The 25780-nt window shown below is 37.8% G+C and overlaps 1 protein-coding gene across 6 annotated transcripts in view; it reads right to left on the bottom strand.

Moving 5' to 3' along the window:
- Positions 1 to 25780, bottom strand: part of nck2b (NCK adaptor protein 2b) — a 401664-nt gene that overhangs the window by 111251 nt on the left and 264633 nt on the right. Inside the window, exon 1 of one of the 6 annotated variants that reach the window (XM_028800675.2) lies at positions 12681 to 13108. The exons of the other annotated variants lie outside the window; for them this stretch is intronic. The gene's annotated coding sequence lies outside the window, so the exon portion shown is untranslated. Of the gene's footprint in view, positions 1 to 12680; positions 13109 to 25780 lie in introns of those variants that run through there. 6 annotated transcript variants of the gene reach the window in all.

Raw genomic sequence — 25780 nt, 5'->3', positions numbered from 1 at the left:
CTGTTTAAATGTATATACAGTAAGCATAATTGTCAGATTTTATAGAAAGAAAAACAATTACAGTACACATCCACAATACAGAAAGATAAGTAGTAGTGATGGTAGGTCAAAACAAGTATTAAAATATTCAGAATGCAGAAAGAGAAAACAGAGCGAGAGTAAGCAGCACTTATAAAGGTCTGGCCACTCAGTCAGAAAATACAGCAATTCACTGACAGTGAAGTCCTCATTGGCATAGTTGAGCACACTAGAGTCAACTTCAGAGGAATTAAATGTACCAATAGCAGTTTTCAAATTAGTCTCAATTGTTTTATTTTGTAATTCTAAAAGCTCCACATGTTGATGTTTTCTAACAAGAGTGTTTTAATGACCGTATTCACTAATCCTTGATGGTGTCTCTGTGGAAGGTGACCTTGTGCAAAGCTGGGTTTTTTTTTTTTTTGTTTAGTTGCCTGCTTCAACTAGCTATAAATATTTCATATTCAAATCTTGATTTCTGATTTGTGTTTCCCTTTGATGTATGTGGTTTTCTTTGCACAACAAAACATAACTGTGACACAGCTTTCAGTATCGACCCATGCCACTTTTACAACTGATGACCTGCAATTTCAGAGTAACCAGAGGTTGTCCACATTCTTAATATTTGTCAATTATCAATTTCCTTAATACATTGTATCTGCTCTTTGCTGTTAACATTTTTTTTTTCTCATTTACAGCTGAAAATGTGTTCAGTGTTGCAGATATATCTGACTGTTAGTAGCAGGTAAATTTAAATGAATAAAGTATAATTAAGATAACAGTATATTAATGATCAACGTTATTTTCATTACCTTACATACACATTCCAAAATTCAGTGTATACTCTTACATTGGGCCCATTTTCCCCATTGCAGTATATTTGGTAAAGGATTCTAATAAATGTAACAATAACTCACCTGAAGCTAAACATGTTCGGGCCCGGCCTGCACTTGGATGGGAGACCAACCAGGAAAAATGCTTGGGATGCTGCTTGGAAGTGGTGTTGGTGAATCCAGCAGGTGGCACCTACCCTGTGGTCTGAAAGTGGATCCCAATACCCCAGTGCAATGATGGGGACACTGTACTGTAAAAATGGTGCCGTCCTTTGGATGAGACATAAAACCGAGGTCCTGACTCTCTGTGGTCATTAAAGATCCCTGGACATCCTTCGTAAAGAATAGGGTGTATCCCAATGTCCAGGCTACTTACACTGTAGGATTTTGGTCCCCTAATCATCCTCTGTCTTTGATTGGCTAACTACTGTATCTTTCACCCCTTCACCACCTAACTGCTAAAAAAAAAAAGGCTGCCATCACATCATCCAGGTAGATGCACATTTGTGGTGGTTGAAGGGCCTCACCATTCACGGTGTAAAGCGCTTCGAGTACCTTGGAAAGCACCTTGAGTGAATGAATGAAAAACTCATTATCAGTTCCAGTAGTTTCCTAAAAAGGACATTCTAAGTTTCACAATTAAAAACAAAAAACTGCATTATGGAGTACCAAATATGCTGCTACTTTTATGTGATCGAATGTAAATGTTGCTGTGAGCTACAAAAAATCAAAAGGCACATATTTATTTGAACTGTGGTTCAGACGGCAATCTGCAAACTGAAGCCGCTTTCTTTGTGTGAAGCGACGACATTAACTTGTTCATTTCATGCAAGTTTGAGTAATTCGTTCAAACAAAAAAGTCTCTTGGCACCTTTTCCGTCCTGAACACCATCTCTTAGTGTTTTACAAGTAAAGATCTATAACAAGGTTGTTCCAGTTATTTTTCTTTTTCCTGATGGATTAAAGACAGGTTAGCCGATTTGCTCAGAGTCACAGAGAGGGTCGGTAGTGTGCACTGAATAAGCAGCCTTGTGGTTTAGATTCCATTTCCTTGACCACTAAACCACACTGCTTAACTTGGCAAATGTTCTTGTCAACATTTCATCACTACCTCCATTTGTAAAATTCAGCATAAAGAAATCTGATACAGAACCATAATGAGGTTCTGGATAAAAGTTAAAACCCGTGATCCTCCTAAAACACAAACAGACCGCATGTCTTATATTCTGAGAAGTTATTGGCACTTGTCCTAAATTCAGCTGGGATAATATGTGTATGTTGAATTGCCTTTTTATTTAATGTGTAATAACAGAGTACAAGAATTCCTTATTAAATATATTAAATTTTAATGCAGACTGCTATTATACGGTATTTTAGCATTTGTGATGGTAGTGTGCAAACTCAAGTGCAAAATACAGGCAGTTAAAAAAAGAACAATATTTACAGTATGCTAATAAATACTCTATGGACCAGTGTCCTCTCCAGCGACTCTTCCTGCCTTGCACCTGATATTTGCTGAGATGGACTCCAGTTTCCCAGTGAGCCTGCCCTGGATAAGCAAGTTAAGGAAATGGGTGAATGTAGTCTCTGGCTACTTTATGAGGCATGTCTATCTAGTATTGGGTAGCAGCCTCTTTTGCATCCAGAACAGGCTGAATTCTCATGGCTTGAATTCTTCAAGATGCTGGAAACATTCCTTGTGGATTCATGTCTGAATAGCATCATGCAGTTCCTGAAGTATTTGGCACCCATTCAAGCTGCAACCTCCTCATACCAAAGGCGGTCTACTAGATTGAGGAGGGGGACTGTGCAGGACACTGGTAAAAATGGAATTAACCAGCACGTTTGTGGAACCAGATTGGAATGACATGTGTTTGTGATATAATGCATGATTGTGATGGAAGCATCCATTTGGAAAAAGATACATTATGGCCATAAAGGGAAGTGCACGGTCAGCAACAATATTTAGTCACACTGTAGCACTCAGATGATGCTCAACCAGTATTATGAAGCCTAATGTGTGCCAAGAAAGCATGTGCCACACACTGCTACCACCAGCCGACACCATATACAGTCATATGAAAAAGCTTGGGAGCCCCTCTCAGCCTGCATAATATTTTAATCTATTTTCAACAAAAAAGATAACAGTGGTATGTCTTTCATTTCTTAGGAACATCTAGGTAATGGGGTGTTTTGCAAACAAAGATTTTTAGTGAAGCAGTATTTAGCTGTATGAAATTAAATCAAATGTGAAAAACTGGCTGTGCAAAAATTTGGGTCCCCTTGTAGTTTTGCTGATTTGAATGCATGGAACTGCTCAATACTGATTACTTGCAACACCAAATTGGTTGGATTAGCTCATTAAGCCTTGAACTTCATAGACAGGTGTATCCAATCATGAGAAAAGGTACTTAAAGTGGTCAATTGCAAGTTGTGCTTCCCTTTGACTCTCCTCTGAAGAGTTCCAGCATAGGATCCTCAAAGCAACTTTCAAAAGATCTGAAAACAAAGATTGTTCAGTATCATGGTTTAAGGGAAGGCTACAAAAAGCTATCTCAGAGGTTTAAACTGTCAGTTTCAACTATAAGGAATGGAATCAGGAAATGGAAGGCCACAGGCACAGTTGCTGTTAAAACCCAGCCGGTCTGGCAGGCCCAGAAAAATACAGGAGCAGCATATGCGCACGATTGTGAGAATGGTTACAGACAACCCACAGATCACCTCCAAAGGCCTGCAAGAACATCTTGCTGCAGATGGTGTATCTGTACATCGTTCTACAATTCAGCGCATTTTGCACAAAGAACATCTGTATGGCAGGGTGATAAGGAAGAAGCCCTTTCTGCAGTCACGCCACAAACAGAATCACTTGTTGTATGCAAATCCTCATTTAGACAAGCCAGATTAATTTTGGAACAAAGTGCTTTGGACTGATGAGGCAAAAATTGAGTTATTTGGTCATAACAAAAAGCGCTTTGCATGGTGGAAGAAGAACAGCGCATTCCAAGAAAAACACCTGCTATCTACTGTCAAATTTGTTGGAGGTTCCATCATGCTGTGGGGCTGTGTGGCTAGTTCAGGGACTGGGGCCCTTGTTAAAGTCGAGGGCCAGATGAATTCAACCCAATATCAACAAATTCTTCAGGATAATGTTCAAGTATCAGTCACAAAGTCGAAGTTACGCAGGGGTTGGATATTCCAACAAGACAATGACCCAAAACACAGTTCAAAAATCTACAAAGGCATTCATGCAGAGGGAGAAGTACAATGTTCTGGAATGGCCGCCACAGTCCCCCGACTTCAATATCATCGAAAATCTATGGGATGATTTGAAGCAGGCTGTCCATGCTCGGCTGCCATCAAATTTAACTGAACTGGAGAGATTTTGTATGGAAGAATGGTCAAAAATACCTCCATCTAGAATCCAGACACTCATCAAAGGCTATAGGAGGCGTCTAGAGGCTGTTATATTTGCAAAAGGAGGCTCAACTAAGTATTGATGTCATATCTCTGTTGGGGTGCCAAATTTATGCACCTGTCTAATTTTGTTATGACGCATATTGCATATTTTCTGTTAATCCAATAAACTTAATGTCACTGCTGAAATACTACTGTTTCCATAAGGCATGTCATATATTAAAAGGAAGTTGCTACTTTGAAAGCTCAGCCAATGATAAACAAAAATCCAAAGAATTAAGAGGGGTTCCCAAACTTTTTCATATGACTGTATATAACAAATACATATATAACATAAGACAGGATGATTTAATTAATTCAAGATTTTTAAACCAAACTTTTGACCATTCCATGCGCTGGTATCAGCAAAAAATCAAGATTTGGAAGACTAGGCAACATTTTTTCCAATCGACAGTGGTCCAGCTTTGTGGTCACATGCCCACTGTATCCTCAACTTCCTATTCTTAGTTGACAGGAGCGTGGAACCCAACCTAGTCTTCTGCTGCTGTGGCCCATTAGCTCCCATATATATTGCAGCAAGCATACCCTATTGTTGTAAACCTGGTATTTCAGTATTTGTGGCCCACTCTCCCCTGACTCCCTCTGATTACATGGTGTTTTTACTCACAAAGCTGCTGCACATTGGATGTTTTTTCTGCTGATTGCACCATGCTCTGTAAACTCTACAGACATTAATGCATAAAAATCCCAGGAGGAGATCACATCTGGCACCAACAATCATTCCACAGTCAGTCACTCGGATCATGCTTCCAGTCCGTTCTAATGTGTGACCAAACAACAACTAAACCTCTCTATATACTGAGCAACAGGCTTATGATTGGCTCTTTGGAGGAGCAAGCAATTTGCATTTATGAGCAAGTGGGCCACAGAGCATACAGTATGTTAATGTATGTTAACAAGTATATTCCCAAAATGTTGCTATAAAAAGAGAATTATTGGATTACTGAAATGTGAGGAGCTACAGTATGTTTATTCACCCATGGCCAGTAAGCACCTCTGAGAAGAGGTAGAGGATAGGCTATGTGGTGGAAAATTAGCTTACATAAGCTCTGCATGTCAATATGCATTACAAAATCAAAAAGCCTACCAAATACAGTACTTCTAACAGGTCTAGTCCTTCTTTTGTTAGTAGCATTACCTTAAAGCAGGCCAACTTGAAAGTACCATCAAACAGAAAAAAAGCAAAAACAGCAGTGTATTCACAGGCTACTACAAGAATAACATATATTTTTAAATTGTGCCACTGTCTGTCTGCTGGTTTGAATCTAGCTATTTTAACTTTGCACCTTAACAAAAACGGCTCTTGTAAGAGAAGATGGCAATTCCGCAAAACAAGTCAGTCTGCAGTTTCTGAGACTTTGACGCCTCTTAGAATGGTGTCACACACCACATGCCATTTTCACTTACACTGACTTTCACTTCATTCATCATATTGTATGTCTGCTATTCTTAATATTTCAGCATAATATATCCATTCAGTCATCAACGATCAGCACATAAAGAAGTCGTGACGCAAGACATAATAACACTTAATAGTATATACTGAGAACAGTATACAATAGAGGGTTAATTTGAATATGTATTGAAGAATACAAGGAGCTCACAGATGAAAAAAGATGCTGTATATGAAAGAGAAGATAAGAGTAACTGGAGTTCTGACAGAAATAGTACAGGCTGTGTTCATTATGCTTTGTTCAGCAAAGCTTATAACTAAGAGTTAAAATACAGACAAGAATTTTTCAGAGAATCATTTGTCAGGGCAAGTCTTGAAGGAACCAGGATGGACTACAAATACTGTTAGAGCCAAATGAAATCTGACTCTGCCCTATTCAAGGTTAAGTTCCTTTTAACATAATTATATATATATATATATATATATATATACATATATATATATATATATATATATATATATATATATATATATATATACATATATATATATATATACACACACACACACACACACACACACTAGGGGGCTTTGCCCCCTGCTCACTTCACTTGTGCCAACGTTTTTCAATTCTTTACGACTTTCTACTTTGTCATCTACTCTTTGTCTTTTATTTCCGGTCCCGGGCGTAGTTAAATCTCTTGGCATAAAGTCTTGTCTCAAGGGACGTGAAAGTATCTCTCTGAAAAAGTCACGTCTTGTCCCAGGCTAAAAACTCTTGTCTCAGGGTTTTTTTTATTATAATAGAGAGATATATGTATGTATGTATATGTATAGGCTGCATGACATTTTAACCTCCTTGGCTTTAACATAAAGAGTGACTCAAGCTCTGAATTCTATGTAATTACGAATGAACCTGAGTCAGACTCAGGGTAACGTGTAGTGATCCACTTTACTGCGTTAAGCCTGAATAACTCTCAAGACAGTATTCTGCTGCCATCTAGTGGATTAAACAATATCATGTTGCCAACAAATCATGACTATTTCTGTTTTGCCACTCTAAGGTAACTAGTGTTGGTCATAAAGTCTTTTTTTATTATTTGAATGTTCTTCTTTTTAAGCCTGCAAATGCTGGGTTCAAGTCCAAGTGCCTATTAATGGCCTTTTCATTTGATAGCCACAACTCGGCTAGCTTTCTGGCACTCTTAGTATTAGCCCCTATTTACATAGTGTCCCAGTTAAGCGTGTGTCCGGTAGAACTTGTATGTGCGTATATCAGAGACTGTGGGTCCTTCCTCCTGACAGCATTGTGATGTTCCTATATACGTGTTGCGAGTGTTTTAGATGTTTGTCCCGCGTATACAGCTGGGCCTGCACTACATGGAATGCTGTGAACCACGTCTGTGTCTCTGTGGTCGGTTTTTGGTTTTGGCATTGAAAAGGACCATCTGCAGTGGTGTTTGTGGGCTTGTACATTATCTTGATCCCAGATCTGGAAAGGATGCATGCTGTACTTTCGGATACACCAAAATGATAAGGGAGGATGTGGTAAGTGAGGTGAGGGACCAAGTTGGTCTCTGATATATGCATATTCATGTTCGACCGGCCCTCTGAACCCCTTCTTATTACCCCCCCCCCCCATTTGCTATATATTGCCTTTGATTCCTGCATGTCTAATCATTTTCCACTGATGATGACTCCTGATAGGAGCTGAAAGCTTAGGAATAAAACTATTTTTAGATACGTGACTCATTTTCTCCCTTTGTGGACCTCTAGCTACTAATATATACAAACACACTTTTTTATATTATATATATATATATATATATATATATATATATATATATAGTGGTAGTGCTGCTGCTTTGCAGTAAGGAGACTGTGGAAGATTGTGGGTTCGCTTCCCGGTTCCTCCCTGTGTGGATAGTGCATTGAGTACTGAGAAAAGCGCTATATAAATGTAATGAATTATATATATATATATATATATATATATATATATATATATATATATATATATATATATATAGTATATATATATATACAGGTAGTCCCCAGGTTATGGACATCCGACCTATGAACGGGGCCGCAGCTGCGATGCATGCGCCTCAGTAAATGCTGCTCTGTCATCTTCGGCCCAGGGACCGTGCAAGCAGTGGCTGGATGGAGGTTGGAGGTGGTTGATTTCGCTGCACGCGCAGTATAGTGTCTGCACATGGCTGCCCCGTTCGTTCTAGGTGGGCGGCTGGTAATGCTGCAAGTGGTGACCCTGCTGTGGCTGAATGGAGGCCATTGTGGCTGAACAGGGAGGCGGGGGGTAGCATTATAGTGTGCCTCGGATGGCTGCGTGTTGAATGGGGGCGGTGGTGTGGCGGACACTGCAGGCAGCATACTGTGACTGTGATGTGGGTTGGTGATGAACCGCCACTCGCTGCCCCCATTCATTCTCAATAGCAAGCCTGCTTGTACTGTTACGCACATAGCAGGAAGTTGTCTCTTGTCAGTACAGGGTGGTCCAGATCTAATTCTGCAGATCCAGATTGTCTGGATGACTTTCATTTACGCGGGGACAATTCCAGTTTGGCGCGAAGACGATTCTTTGTGTCGTCAGTTCGCACACTTCTCTATGGTCCGGGATTTTTCGGGTGATTTTCTATGTAATAAACTGAATAAGTTATAGCGTAATGAAAATTGGATAATTAGATCTGGACCACCCTATACATCAGATGTGTTGACGACTGGTGCCTAATCTGCTGTGATAGCGTGTACAGTGCAGTGCAGAAGAGCTCATCTTAACCTTTTGTCTTCACCCTTCAACAATGTTTCTGAAACACAAATCTGATGCAAGTGCTGGTGATACAGTAAAGAAGAGAAAAAACCATCACCATTGAAAATAAAGTAGAAATAATAAAAAGGTCAGAGAGATGTGAAACTCCATCATTCATTGGCAGAGCACTTGGTTACAGTCGGTCAACAATAACATTTATTAAAGTAATGTACCTGTTCTGACTTACATACAAATTCAACTTAAGTACAAACCTGCAGTCCCTATCTCTTACATAACCCGGGGACTGCCTGTATATATATATATATATATACACAGTATATATATATATATATATATATATATATATACACAGTATATATATATATATATATATATATATATATATATATACACAGTATATATATATATAGTATATATATATATATATATAGTATATAGTATATATATATATATATATAGTATATATATATATATATAGTATATATATATATATATATATATATATATATATATATATATATATATATATAGTATATATATATACAGTGGAACCTCGGTTCACGAACGTCTCGGCACACGTACAACTCGGTTTACGACCAAAAAGTTCGGCAAACTTTTGCCTCGGTTCACGACCAAACACTCGGTATACGAACAAGCCAGGTTCCCTTTCGGTTTGTTGATGTTCATTCTCTCCCTGTGCATTTCCTGTGCAGCGAGCGAGAGAGAGCGCGCCCGCACACGCACACACACACACACACACACACACACACACAGAGAGGCAGCGCAAGAGACAGAGAGCTGTACACACACACACACACACACAGGAACACGCGCGAGAGAGGCGCGCACACACACAGGAGCGCTCCAGGCTCGCAAAAGAGAGACGCACGCACACACACACAGAGCGATTGAGGGACGCATAAGTTAGAGAAGGCTTGTTTTTGTTTTCAGTTCTGTTTCCGGTGATCGGTTCGTAGCCTGCATTGTTGCAGTGTTACTTTTCTTGGTGGTTTATTAAATTACGGATTTTTCAAATGTTCCTTTTTTCCCCTGTGCTTAAAACTCATTAAAAAAAGTGTTTTTAGCGAGAGCGGTTCCTAGCACTATAGCGCGAACTATTGCAGTGTTAGTTTTCTCTGTTGTTAAAGGTTTTCTCAGTGTTATTCAATGTTTTTACATTTAGTTTACCATTACGCTGTGCATTCTATGGTATAATTAACTATATTTGTGCTTAAAAACTGAAAAAATGTATATATTTACATACAGTTTCTACGGTCTGGAACGGATTAATTGTATTTACATACAATCCTATGGGAGAAATTGCTTCGGTTCACGACCAACTCGGTTTACGACCAGAGTTGTGGAACGAATTATGGTCGTGAACCGAGGTTCCACTGTATATATATATATATATATATATATATATATATATATTATATATATATATATATATATATATATATATATATATATATAGTATATATATATATATATATATATATATATATATATATATATATATATAGTATATATATATATATATATAAAATCCCTATGTGCATCCAGGTGTCCATGTGTGGGTGTCTTCTGATGAAGTGCGCATGCGCGGGGCATGGTGCGATGCGCGATATTACTGTCAGAGAAAGTTAGAGGCATTTTACGGAAATACAAACCAGTATTACTGCGAGAGGAAATTAAAGGTACACAATACAGTGACGCATATTACAGCCACATACAAGCCAGTATTACTGTCAGAGGAGATTAAAGGCATATTACCGACACGCACGCCTGTATTACCGGCAGAGAAAATTAAAGGTATATTATGGACGTACAAGCCAGCGGACATACAAGACGGTATCCTTCAATAAGGGCGCGCACAGGCATCCTTCAGTAAGGGCGCGCATAAAAAGGCGAGCCTCAAAAGGGAGACCTCAATTGGGCGCAGCGAATAAAGGCGCGCGTAAATAAAGATCTGCACCTTTGTTGCTCTTCACATATTCCAGAGCCATTTGAACTAAATTATCTACGAATGCCTTTATTCGCCGCTCTCAATTGAGGTCGCCCTTTTGAAGCTCGCCTTTTTGTGTGCGCCCTTATTGAATAGAGCCGTACAAGACAGTATTACTGTCACAGAAAATTAAAGACACACAATACACAACGGCAGCCCACGAAGAACGGTCAGCTCAGCAAGTAAACATCAACAAAAGAAAGGCTGAAAGAAAGAAAAATACGACCAACAAAAAGAATGAGGTCAAAGTCCCTTGCCATTTAATATAGACTGTTCCTACTAATGTTTATGCACTACTGTTCTAGCACCCGTTATTGTAACGGGCTAAATGACTAGTATATATATAAAGCTGTAATGTTGGTTGTGTAGTGCATGTTCAACAAAATCTGTTGTAAAAGAGTTTATTTTTAAATAAATAAACAAGTGAGGGAGATAAGATGCATATAGACCTTACTAGTGACTTCAACCTAATTTGAAACTTATTTAGCCATTACAGCTTCTAATGGTGAACAAAAGCTAAATAATTATTACATTTGTTATATTTTTGTGTCCAATGGTGATTTTTTTTATGTACCATACTGATGTATATCACTACATATGTGTTTCATGTGTTTTATTAGGGGGGAAAATTCTTTTCTTCCAGCCAGTTAACAATGCAGCTACAGTAAATATTTATAATTGTATGGTCTGTGAATTAGAAATAGCCTGTCCAAAACTGAGTTTACTTAGCCTGCCCCTTTTCCTTTTATTAAGGATATAGACATATAAGACTGCCACATATACATGTCAGAATCATGATCAGGATTTTCCAAAACTTAAATAAAAAATATTCAGTCTCTTATGATTTCAAGAGATTAGCCTAAGCACTTAATGGTAGATAGAGGTAAAATGATTACAGCATAATTATATTTTTTGCACAATGATGATATCCTTTGCAACTTTTATGTACCAGACCAACTCATATAGTTATTATGTATCCATTTCACAGGTTTTATTTGAACAAACTGGGGAAAAAAACTGCTTAAATTTCCAGTCAATTTATATGGCAGCTACCAGAAAAAAGTAAATGGGAGTGCTTGAAACCTAATCATAACCATGCATAAGCATAAGGAACAGCATGGCCAAAAAAAGATTTGTTAGCCTGTCTGATTCGAGAATCATCAAGAATGCAGAAATCCAGAAAGTCATTAATATTATTGCAGAATCAAGAACATAAAAAAAATAAAAAAAATGTGGGTAAAACCTTCAACTCCTTTACTAGGCACTGGCTGAGGTCAAAGTCAAAAAGTAATTCCCTTTGAATTAAGTGCCAAGGTCAGTCATTGTAGAAGCAATAGAGATTACAGTATTTAAAATACTAAAGTACTGACATTCTAAGACTAACCTATCACTCAAATATCATAGAACATACTTTAACAGTCTTCCTTTTTTATTTTCAAAGTCACATTAACTCAGGATATATAGTACTATATAGATATTTTTAATAAAGGAAAAAATCAATTTGCAACATACTGTAAGTACCCAAGAGTACTGATCAATGGTAGCTGACTTTAGGAATTCTATTCTTGCAACTACTCACTTGTTTCTTTTTTAACCCCACAACTACATTTTTTGCAGAGTTCTAGACATCAAACATATGAAAATATGACATTGAAATATAAGATTGCTATATTCTCTCTCATTACATCAAATCTGAATCTAAATAGAATTCAACATTTTAAATTTTATTTTCTTTGCTGTCCCTCTAACAAAGCTGTGACATTATCTGGTAAAGCAAACTTAACTCAGAATAAAATGTTTAAAAAAAGGCAAACTGCTCAACAAACGTAAAGGTAAATGTTTCCATACTGATCTGAAGCAACACTTCAACTCATTCAGCAGAATTACCTGCAATAAGTGCAGTGCTTTCAATTTAGCTGATCCAACACTACCTTTACTTTATTAGAAGTAAATGTTACCTGAAGAAAGATTATGGAATAAAATGAGAAAAGAAAATCGTAATATTGGCACATTAATGGATATAAAGCTAGGTGGAGAGTTCAATCTTTGCATAACTTTTGTCTTTTAAGATAAGTTTTATAAAATTTTAATGACATAAAAGTAAATTGAAAATAACTTATTAAAAAAAAAATCTCAAAGACTTAAGACAAGAAGGTTGCTACTTACACTCTTAAGATTCTGGTTTTGACAACAATCGTTACTGTTGGTCATGGCGTTCAATAGGATGCTGGAGTTTCATCTCCGTGGTTAAATGACAGTGGCTGTGCTCTCCTGAAGATCTCCATCCAGATCACTGGTTCTTTTAGTCACAGATCCTGCTCCCTCCTTCACATTCTGCCAAGCATCTCCCTCTAAGATGCTTTGATCTTAACACACAACCTTTTTGTTTTGCCTCTAGTTCTGAGCAGCCAGGCAAACTATCAAAAGAATAAATTTCAGCACTCAGGCACAACCCCTGCAGTAGCATTTGATCTATTTCATTTCAACCATTGGTTTAAATGATAATACAAACCACATTTCGCCTTCTGAGAAACACCAACAAAAAAACAAAGCTGAAAATCTGACATGGGCAAAGTGGGAAAGGCTTTTATTGACTCTGCTTCTCATCCCTCAGACCTGTTTCCCTCTAAATGGAGCATCGATCTTATAGTAACTGCCTAATCACGATGTGAAAGATTGCAGTGTGACAGCTTGAGGCTTATAAATCAAAGCAGGAAAAAGAGAGCAGAAAATAGATCAGCTGGCTCTTGAAATATTTCCTCTTCGGTTCAGTAAGTAAATAAAAATTACAAATTAGGTTTACTCAATAAGCAACACTGCTGCTTTGACAAACAAATACTGAATCACATATGAAATGTTGTAATTAATATAATGTTTCACTTTTTTGTTTCATTTAAGAAAATCAGCCAAAAGTGACACCGATGCCTTGACACTAGAAATTATTTTCCAGTGAATTTCACATCCCTGCAAATGTTAACTAAACACATAAAAGGATAAAAATTAAATGCTGAGGTTTAAAAAAAAATCACAACCACAATTTTACAGCACAAAAAATGAAGAAGGCAAAGTTAGATGTAAGAAAAATATATTAACTCTGGTGGTAATAAACAAGAACTACACAGGGTAAAAGCTAATGATGATCATTTTGACAACCATAATCACTTAAGACTTGTGAAGTGCACGGAGAGGTTCTAGTTAAATAGATGCAAAAACAAGAATAAAAAAGACATATTAACTAGTTGAATTCTTTAGTAAGATGAAAACAAAGAGGGAACATTCTCTTCTAACAATAAACAATCAAAAATAAAGTGAGTGAAGCAGCAAGTATGGAGGGAAGAGATATGAACTATAGGTCTGAGATAATAAAACATCAATTCAGCTGCACTAAAAAGGCTACGGAACAACAACATGAAAATGGAAACGTATAACAAGACTTACTGAAAGGTAACAAAGTAGGCAGCTAAATTCACATTTCAAACTGCCAAAGAAAAAAATACATAGCTTGCCACATTAAGGGAATATGCTGCATTTACATGAATGGATGGATAGATGGATGGATTGAACTTTATTTAGTTAACAAAGGATGGCACAAGTGTTGGGTTATTATTAGACCTGCCAGCTTTATCATTGCAACAGGAAAGAAAAAATAGTGAATTTAACTAAATGGTGGGTGGAGTGGTGGCTCTGAGGCTACGGATCTGCACTGGCAATCAGAAGACTGCTGCATTGAATCTCGTAAATGCCAAAAAGTGACTGTACATCGTTGGGCCCTTGAGCAAGGCCCTTAACCTGCAATTGCTCTGTCCTGGGTATGATGTTAATCTGCATCCAGCCCTGCATGTAGGCCCTCCAACCTGCAGGGAAAAACCTGGGGGTTGATGGCAGAATTGGCACGCCAGCCACCATAAAAAAACTGATACTGTTCCACTCCATCTGAACGGGTGTGGTGCTGAGGTGTCACCCGTTGCATGGCTGCACTCGGGTCCTAATCTGAGATCCTGAGTTGGTTTGTCGTGTGGTGGGTGCGTCAATGCTCCGTATCAGCGCGTGCTCCTATCCTAACCTTTCTCTCTCTCCCTAACTAAATAGTGGCAAACATTAATAAAAAATGATTGACTTACATTTGCCTTTTATTATTAATTTACATCTCCCACATTAAATTTTTCCTACAGATAGGTTAACATGTTGTACATATTGCATACATATACTGTGTGTGTTAGAGACAGAGAGAATAAAGAGAGCATGTCACACAGTGCGTTCAAATAAAGAACACCACAGATGGTACATGAAAAACACAAAGAAAGGATGGAAAAATCTGAAAAACTTGCACAATGAAAAACACAAAGCAGGGATTGGAAAATGAAGTTAAATACAAATTGTCAAAAATACAACATGTAAATAAATGTTTTCTGTCTTTTATTTAGCAAGATTTTGTCCCATTCTAAGTAAGAAGGTGGCTCACACACCTGGACTGCTTCAAAATCTCCACGCAGTGGCTCTGTCTGCGAGTGAGCAATCATCCCTACTTACAACGTCAGACTCAATTAGTTCTGGAACAAGGTGGCCATTTAAAACTCTACCTTGAGGATAATTGTGGCTCCGCTGCCAGAGTTACTTGTTATATCACTGTGTGCCTCATAAAATCTAGACTATCAAGCCAAAGTGCTCTCTGATGGCCCTCGGATGCAAATTATTCCTTAATTTTTATTTATACAAACAAATGCTCATAGGATCTTCCACTCATCACATCCTCTGTTATAAGATGGAGAACACTGCTTACCAGTTATGTGTAGATGTAGCGGCAGCAGATTAAGGCAAGAAGCCTAGACGTGGCCCCAGTCCGTCATAATATATTGACGCTCAGTTTTAGAGACAGAATTTTTTAAGAAATGCTGAACATCTTATGGACCTATAAGGAAAACTGGAGTAGCCGGACAAAAATCCACATGTGCAAACTCAATATGCATGTGTGTATACAAAATATAACTAAAATACACAATGCATAAAGACTGTATACCATAGTAGAAACAGAAAATATATTTATGTTTTCCAACAGCATGAAAAAAGAAATACAGTGCTCTAAGGAACCAACAAAAGAGAACAGCAGTACAACTGACATCAAAAAAATAACTGAGCACACAGCTATGTTAGACGACTGAAGTAAACAAGAATCCCAAATGCATCAACTGAGGCAAAACTATGAAAAAGTCGCATTAGGTAAAAGTTCAAAGTCTGCTATAACTAAGAATGCAACCAGTTTTAAAAAGGTCAAGAGATTGAAACCACCTTTAAAGTGGAGCCAGACTGCTATTAATGCATTTAGTACCATCACGCAACTGTATCGAAGGAAAGCACATATATGCATTTATATACCTAAAGAAAACAAACCTCCTAATTACAGCACAAGTCCATTTATTAGCTACAATTTTGCCCATTGAGCAGTAAAAGAGCAAGACAACCAAAGCAAGCAATTGTGTTATGAAACCACGGCCACTTGGACACTGAAATGTCAACATGGACATTCACAGATACAGTGGAACCTCGGTTCACAAATGTCTCTGAACACGTACAAATCGGGTTACAACCAAAAAGCTTACCAAACTTTTGCATCTGTTCATGACCACACACTCAGTATACGAACAAGCCAGTTTCCCTTTCGGTTTGTGCGCACCGATGATTTCCGCACATGTTCAGTCTCTCCCTGTGCAGCGAGAGAGAGAGAGAGAGAGAGAGAGAAAGCTGGCCGCATAAGGCCGAGAAGGCAGTTAAAGAATGCACTGGGCTTGTTTTTAAACAGACAGATTCCAGCATTGTTTTAACCCTGTTGTATTTAATGAATACTTTTTTGTACTGGATTTTAACCTCCACTTCACTTCTGTTTACAGCGATTGTTTCGTAGCGTGCATTGTTGCAATGTTACTTTTCTTGGCTGTTTACTAAATTACAGATTTTTCAAATGTTCATTTTTTTCCCTGTGCTTAAAACTCATTAAAAAAAAGTGTTTTTAGCGAGCGGTTCGTAGCGCTATATCGTAAACTCTTGCAATGTTAGTTTTCTCTGTTGTTCAAGGTTTTCTCAGTGTTATTCAATGTTTTTACATTTAGTTTACTATTACAATGTGCATTCTATGGTTTAATTAACTATATTTGTGCTTAAAAATATTTTAAAAAATATATTTACATACAGTTCGTACGGTCTGGAATGGATTAATTGTATTTACATACAATCCTATGGGGGAAATTACTTCGGTTCACGACCAAATCAGGTTACGACCAGAGTTTTGGAACGAATTACGGTCGTGACCGGAGGTTCCACTGTATACAAAAATCTAGAGACCTGTATATTCTAATAATATTCTTGTTTGTGTGATGCAATTCCAACTTAATTTTCAACAGTAGAGTTTGAACTCACAAACTTGGCCTTTTGCTCAAACTGTTTCACTGAGGATGCCATGCGGTACCATCTACTCTTTATTGGTCCTGTCCCATCTGGATAAAATAGATAGTTATGCTAGAATGCTTTTCATTGACTTCAGTTCAGCTTTCACCATTACTCTGCAGACTATCCATTCACTTAGCTATTATTTATTTTATTTATAGTATAGTTTAGTTATTTACCTGTCTTGCATGTGTCCTGTGTTTCTGTATATGTTGCACTAATGTCCTGGGGAAAATTATTTTGTGCCACTGTATGCTGAAATACTGTGTACAGAGGGTAAGACAATAAAGCCACTGGACTTGTGAAATTGCTCTGAAACAGCAGGTAAAATATGGAAATGATATGTCAGAGTGGAACGGAGTTCCCAATATTTGTTATTTTTTTTAAATTCCTGTATATTTGGCTTTTCAGTGTTATCTCTTGGTCATAACTACTCCAAAAACATCCTCATGCTGGCTTATGTCTATTCGTGACCAGAATGTAGATTTAATCTATTATATAATCTAGGCTTAAGTCATTTCTGTCGTGCATGTGAACTTATTGTGTATTTAAACAATACTTGCATTACTTGGTTCACACGTTTATCCAGTTTGTGTACAATATTTTCTAGAACCCCACAAAAACTGCCTTCTTTGTCACCAAGCCACACTGAGGCTAAGCTCTCACTTTCATTCTTGTTCACACTCTCTCTGGTTACTGAAGATGAGCAAATATGTCATGATGTGGATAGGCTCCACACTCCCAATTCTGTTTTGGGAGCCTCTTGAACCCGACATCATTGATAACGTAACAGGTTGAGCCAGGCAGATGAGGACACTCACACACAAAGCAAAGGGGTAGGTGCAAAACTGCTTCAGTAGTTAAAAAAATAGTGTCCAAAACAAAGTGCAGTGTAAAAATTCAATAAATAAATAATCCATAAAAAGAAGGTTATGGAGATTAAAAACAATCCAATAAATATTCCTTAAAAATGATGTTAAAAACACACAGGCAGGAAAGTGTCCTCTGAAATTTACAACTGATGTCTTATCGACTTGCCGTTTTTGGACCTTGCAGCCCAAGGAGAAGTCCAACATTAAGCGCAGACAACCTTTTATATTGATCCGTGTCCCTGCCACCAATCCCACAATTGTCCACAGGGATCCACCAAGCTCTCCGCCACTCGCACCTCTAACTAATCATTGCTTCCTCCTGGCAGGAGCACAATGACCGCTCCTGCTACCTGGTTTCTCAACAGGAGCGATCCTTCAGCCACCTCCTAGGCGGTGACCACATGCTTTCATTGCAGTCTGCCTGCTTCTCTAACTCCTGCCTTTCTCACTTCTTCCTTTAACCTCTTTTCCTTTCCTTCCTCTCGTTTTGATCCCCCTTTCTGTCCTATGCAGGCTCCTTTATCCATTGTTTCTTAACTGGGTATGGGTGCGAGGAGCCGCTCCCTCCACAGCATCATTGAGTGTCTGATTGAATTAACCGCAGAGTGAAACACACTCGCGCACCCGCACCCGATTGGAGCCTGCACCTTCTCAGGGAGAGTTTATTTTAAAATCGGACACTAATTGCTGAGCCACAGACCTGCTATTCCACAACATAGACAACCTATTTAGGCAGGCGGCACAAAATGAGGCAAGAGACAAGAGTTTTCTGTTAAGATAAGTTGTTTATTATTTCTTGCACATTTCATTCATTTGTTTTCCCTTTGTCTTTCCTGCCCACTGAGTAGGCCTAAATCTAGTTACTAATAGTAAATGAAAAAAACTCAAGAATGTACATTTTTGGGGTAGCAGGCCACTTAGAGAACCACATGTCCATGAAAATATTAGTCTGGAAAACTCTCATACTACAGATCAAATCTGTTATGCTTGACAGTTGCAATACCAAGCAGAGGCAGCTAAGCAAAAGGCATTCTAAAAGCACTGCATAGTTTACATTGCCACAAACTTCCCACTCATAAAGGAATGACAGACAATCTCGAGGTTGTGTACTTTGTGGTCTGTCCCCCGTAAGTGGGGATGGCCAGGGTGATATAATGAGAGCTGTGTGAGAGAACTGGGCGGTCTACCTTGTATATATGGACGTGTACACAGACTCTGGACAAGTAGGCCTACATTTCTGCTGAACTTTTTTTGGTAAAGCTTTACTGTTTGCTTAAAAAACAATTAAAATTGCAGAACTTAAAAGGATAAATATTAGCCTCGATCAGAAACTGACCAATGTCGTTCCAGGAGGGTTATAGTAGCTATTGGTTCTGCTCAGAGCAAACTCATTATCTGAAGAGAATGTTGCATAACATCTGAAATCATGTTTACTTTCCCCATATTTCACATATGGAGGAAGCATTGTTTATGGAAAAAAATTAACTTAGTAAAGATGTGAATCGATGCATTTGTGGTAAAAAATACTGTGGACACTGTAACCCAAGAATAAATAGACCAAGTCTTATGAAACTGTGCGGAAAATATTCCCACTTTAGTCTTAAAAGGTGATTAGGTTTAGTATGAAGTTTAGCCATTCAGATTCAAGCCTTCACGGTTGAAACTTTTTTACAGCCAATGCCAACATCAATCAAACTACTACTTGGAGACTCAGAATATCTGACTTATGCATTTACATTATGAAAAACATTTGTGAATTTTAAGTTCAATTCAAACTTGAACATTTTCAAACACAGTACAGTGGAACCTCAGTTTGAGAGTAACTTGGTTTATGAGTGTTTTGCAAGACGAGCTAAAATTTTTAATAAATTTTGACTTGATAAACGAGCGAGGTCTTGCAATACGAGTAGTATGTATACGCTTTGTCTGCTGAGCGTCATGTGATCACAACTAAGCTGATGGTTCTCTCTCTCGCTGCGGGATTATGGGCAATCGTCTCCTATTCCCCGTCTGAGTTGGCGTGCCTCACTCATATAGTCAACATCCGTACGAGCATATACTGTTTACTACAGCATTGTGACTCTGTGTGTGTGTGTGTGTGTGTGTGCTGTGACGTGCGAGTCCCCGTCTTGCACCCCAAAACACGAAGCTGAGTCTCAGTACTTTAACAACACCAGCTTTATTCAGCTTGAAACAGCAACAGTGCGGTTATTTATTGTAGCGGGATCTGCCACTCTCCTATACACAGACACAGCAGTCAGGCAGGGTCGTGGCCAAGTAATACTGTGCTCTGCGCATTTATAATGTTCCTTGTATCGCTCATTGACGGCAGGCGCTTATAGCATGTCCGCGATCTTTTCGGATTTGCTTTTACGGCGAACTTCTATAGCGCTGGGAGACGCTCTTCCGCGTGTCGTCCTGTTGGGTGGAATCCCACAAGAGTTTAGAAACTCACTCACACCAGCCATGATTCTTTTCAAAGGTAAAGTGCAGGTTAATTTGTTTTATGTATTTTTACTTTATATTTTGTATTACAGTGATCCCTCGCTATATCGCGCTCCGCCTTTCGCGGCTTCACTCTATCGCGGATTTTATATGTAAGCATATTTAAATATATATCGCAGATTTTTTGCTGGTTCGCAGATTTCTGAGGACAATGGGTCTTTTAATTTCTGGTACATGCTTCCTCAGTTGGTTTGCCCAGTTGATTTCATACAAGGGACACTATTGGCAGATGGCTGAGAAGCTACCCAACTTACTTTTCTTTCTCTCTCGCTTACGCTGACTATCTGTGATCCTGACGTAGGGGGTGTGAGCAGGGGGGCTGTTCGCACACCTAGACGATACGGACACTCGTCTAAAAATGCTGAAAGATTATCTTCACGTTGCTACCTTCTGTGTGCAGCTTTTAAGTATGCTGCACGGTGCTTCGCATACTTAAATGCTCAGAGGACACGTATTGATTTTTGACTTTGTTTTTCTCTCTCTCTCTCTCTCCCTGCTCCTGATGGAGGGGGTGTGAGCTGCCGCCTTCAACAGCTTTGTACCTCAAGCCAAACAGCCCTATTGATTTGTTTGCTTTCCTCTCTGTTTCCTTTGAAGAGGAAGATATGTTTGCATTCTTTTAATTGTGAGACTAAACTGTCATCTCTGTCTTGTCATGGAGCACAGTTTAAACTTTTGAAAAAGAGACAAATGTTTGTTTGCAGTGTTTGAATAACGTTCCTGTCTCTCTACAACCTCCTGTGTTTCTGCGCAAACCTGTGACCCAAGCATGACAATATAAAAATAACCATATAAACATATGGTTTCTACTTTGCGGATTTTCTTATTTCGCGGGTGGCTCTGGAACGCAACCCCCGCGATGGAGGAGGGATTACTGTAATCATTTTTATATGAATAGTTTTGGGTTGTGGAACGAATCATCTGAGTTTCCATTATTTCTTATGGAGAAATTCACTTTGATATACGAGTGCTTTGGACTGCAAGCACGTTTCCGGAACGAATTATGCTTGCAAATCGAGGTTCCACTGTACTAGCTCACAACTACAAAGAACACTGATTATGTTTTTTGTCTTTATTAAATTACCAGGATATCCATTTCTTTGTACTTATTTTATTTTTTTTTTTTGTTTTAAAAAGGTTTTCCTACTTTGACTTTTGAGCCTGACATCTTCAAGTTATAAAGCTTTCAGCTCCTTCCCTTATAATTTATAAGATCTTAAAAGGAGAGAAAAGAGTGAAGAATACAATATTCAAGTCGTCACATGTGAATTAATATATTAATGAATTCTTTGAATTTTGGCCAAAAATGTACATCCACATATTTATGTCTTTATTTACATGAAGAATATTAATTAAAAAACAGAACTTGCCTTTAAAGCAGACACTATCTGGCGAGAAATAAACTACAATGACATTGCATATGGTACATATTTTGTCAAATTCACCCAATATTCTGTATTCATCTTGTAAATATGGAGATAATTATATGCTATGTACGTTGGAAGGTTTCTTGCTTTTCGTATTGAGTCAATGGCCATACAATTGGGCTGACAAATGTGGCTCCTTAAAACCCACACAGTCTGAATTTCATTCTAATCACATTCTGTATAGACAGGCTCAATCTCGCCGACATCCAAGCAGCTTCCTTAATTGGGACTTCTTATTTTCACATATTGAAAGGTGCAGGCATCACTATAATCTTTATATTTTTACTTAATTGCATAACAGTCTGTTCTAATATTATGAATTCTCTCATATAGAAGCTATGCCGTATGAAGAACTCCATGATGCTGCCATTAGCCTCAATTATGCTGAATCTGGATGATTTCCACCAAACAGCCTCTGACTCCCCAAAACATTGTGAAGGAAAAGACACACTTTAAAAATGGACCCATTAATGGAAAGCTATAGAAGGTTAGCCAGTTCATAGATAGAACATTTGGCTGATAATCAAGATATGATGCCATGTGCAGTAAGGTCTAACTGGAAGAGAGACAAATGTCTATTCAGATGCAACAACCAGAGAAAAAGCAAGCTGCCTTTGAGTATTGCCTCTCTGCTTTATAGTAAGTACTGGTGTAAACAGTAATAAAAGAGACTGTAGACAAATTTTAGGAAATGATTCCAATGAGACAAGAATTATGTGAAAAAAATCAATAAATAAATGTTATAAAGAGGGCAAGAATGTGATAAGAGTAGCTGCAATATGAGTGCATGCAATTTGGAATATGGGATGGAGTTTTGGACTACAAGAAGGCAACACAAGAAAAGACTTGGCCAAATGCAACACAACATTAATAACAAGTAAGATACTTTCTACAATACACTGACCTCATTTTACTTTGCATCTAAGCATAGATAGATAGATAGATAGATAGATAGATAGATAGATAGATAGATAGATAGATAGATAGATAGATAGATAGATAGATAGATAGATAGATACTTTATTAATCCCAATGGGAAATTCACAATGTTAATATCCTACAGTATTTGTCTACAGTGGAAAATGGGATTGAGGCAAATAGTGGATGCTTCTGTTTGTCAGAACCTGCTGAATAATATTCCTTTCTAACTGAATATGCTGTAACCAAGAAGCCGAACAGCTGTGAAAACTGCTTGTAACTTAAATTATTCACTGATTAGGCAATAAATTAACGTGAAACAAATTACTCTAGGTAAAATATTCTGCTTACTGGCAAGACCCTGAGGGGAACAAAATTATTTATCAAACATATGCCAAAATGCAAAAAAAATTTATTGTTTTCTGTACAAATGTAAAACAAGTTTTAATAGTAAAATAAACAGTAAACAAAAAGTAAAAGAAACAACACGCATATTTACTCCTGTAAACAATGGAACTAGTTAAGCTGCTTAGTTAGTTTTGTAGATTTTGCACAATATTATTTTAGAATTCCTTCATTTCCTCTAACGCCATGCGACTGATCCACACAGATGTGCAGAGCTCCATTGCTTATTTGCAATTCAAAAACATTTTAATGACTAACTTTAGATGCATGCTCATTCTTTTCAAGTCAAATAGAAAAAACAAAGAAAAACATAAAAGTTGGCAGATGTAAAATAAAAGGTGCTCAAAAGTCCACTAACTAAACAGAAAAAGATCATACCTGTAGATAAATATTTAACGTACATAATTAGAGTACTAAGCCCTCTCTTAGTCTTATGGTAATTCAAATTTGAATGTAACAATGTTTAATTTCACTTGGGGTCGGCAAAGGTTATATAACAATAAACTTTTATTCAAAAAAAAATTCCAATATATCTTTAGCAAACACTCACCAACTGCAAGGCCTTTACTTCAAACTGAAAGCAAACAAATTGCCTTCCCAGATGCCTAAGGTACAAACCTGCCAGCCCACAGACAATCTGTACCGACTACGATTCGTGTGAGGGAAGGAAAATACATTTTATGCCAGCAACTTAAAACCAGCCTTCAAGTGAGCACGGCTTTAAACAGGAATTTATGCTACTACACGGTTTAAGCATCTTATAAAACTAATTTTAAACACCCACTCAATTTAAAAGGTGGCATTTTTTCTTCCTGGAAAGCACAAGCAAGTAGATGCTTGAATATTTTCTGCTATTTGTTACAACGTTTAATTTATTATGCACCACAAGTTCATTCAGAAATTATTTTGAAAAAACACATCATAGGTGTAATGATGCAAAATAAAACCTGGATGTGCATAAAAAAACAAGTTTATAAAGAGTGAAAAGAGTTTCTTGTTATTCATTGAAGAAAAAAAAATCTGAACAAAAGGTGCTTAGTTACAGCTATACAGTTAAGTACAGTTAAGTCTAAAAATGAACAGTTTGTTGATTACCTGTCTGCTAACTGAAGACAAAATATGTGATAGAAACTGAATAATTTATTTGTTTTTATTTAAAAAAAAATGCAACTACTAATAGCTAATGTAAAATACATATGATAAGTAGTGATGGGCTTGAAGTGAATCATACAACCAAGTAATGAGATTCAAAGTTGTTTCTAGCAATAAGTTCAACTATTATATACACAACTAGCCAACCCGCGGCGTACCATACGCCGCATAATCAGGCCACTTTTTTTAATGATTTTTAAGCACAGGGAAAAAATTAACATTTGAAAAATCCGGAGGAGAGGGGAAGGACGCCCATTACGCCCCATCCGTCATGCTAGTCTGCTGATTTCTCGTTCAGTAACCTGTGAGTAGTGATGGGCGGGGTGAAGCCTCATGAAGCATCAACACGTTTGAAGCAATTGTGTCGGAAATCGTATCGAAGCTTCGAAGCATTTGACACTCACCTCTCTCGTGACACCTCCTGGCCATTTTCATTAACGTTACAGAAACTTATGATACACTTCAATGACGTCTGTTAAAAGTCGTATTGCTTTTATTTTTTCGTAGCTACAGACTGACAACGAAGAGAAGGGTTCGTCAGCAGCTTGTAGTGTGTGATGTCTAAAAAATATAAATATAACTAACGCCGACAGGCAGAATGCACTATACGATAGCAAGAGTTAAACAAAATTAGACGCCTCACCTCATGCATTCCCGGCTCTTTCAATTAGTATTTACTTTTGCCCTGTATTATTATAATCACTCCTGTTATTAGTATTATAATTAACCCTGATCTTTTCTTGAGATCACATTTAATAGCCTTAAATGTTTTCTTTGGTCTGTCTTAATTAAAATGGAGTAGACAGAAAATAAAAGTTTATCCCTGTACCTTGCCATGATATAGGTAAGCACATTTGAGAAAGAAAATGTGAAATCCTTAAATCACAGATGTCATTATTCGATCAAGTATTAAAATCTGCAGTGCTTCGAAAGCTTGACATAGAGTCGAAACCTGAGTATCGAGCGGCCCATCACTACCTGTGAGTCACATAGAGTTTTCATTGTTGTTTGCGGTTCTGGCCGCTTTTCGCGTACTGAGTTGTTCCAGAGTCACAGTTGAGAAACAGTTTTTTAATGTCTTTTAAGCACAGGGGAAAAAATAAACATGTGGCCCGGTGCATTCTTTAACTGCCTTGTGGCACTGTAGTAGTACGGCTGCTTTGCAGTAAGGAGACAGTGGAAGATTGTGGGTTCACTTCCCGGTTCCTCCCTGTGTGGATAGCAAATTATCCGCGACAAACAAACTGTTTTACACGCTGCAAACCAATCTGCGCCGCTTTTTCAATGTCTTTTAAGCAGAGGGAAAAAAATGAACATTTGCAAAATCCGTAACGCTGCTTTCAGTAAGTACAATGCACACGCGTTTAATTTGCCAGCCGTCTTTTCTGGTTTGGGCCGCTTTTGCAGTGTTACCTCTTGTGTATATTATATCTTGAAATCCTTCGAGTTGCTAATTAACTAACTAACACCCACCCACTCAGCTTGTGTGAAAAAAATGCGCCCGTTCTTTCATCATTTTGTTGCAGCAAAATACATTGTGTTTCCACTC

Source organism: Erpetoichthys calabaricus, chromosome 4 (genome assembly GCF_900747795.2).
Source record: "Erpetoichthys calabaricus chromosome 4, fErpCal1.3, whole genome shotgun sequence".
NCBI classification, from domain to species: domain Eukaryota; kingdom Metazoa; phylum Chordata; class Cladistia; order Polypteriformes; family Polypteridae; genus Erpetoichthys; species Erpetoichthys calabaricus.
This window is presented reverse-complemented; position numbering and strand designations above follow the sequence as displayed.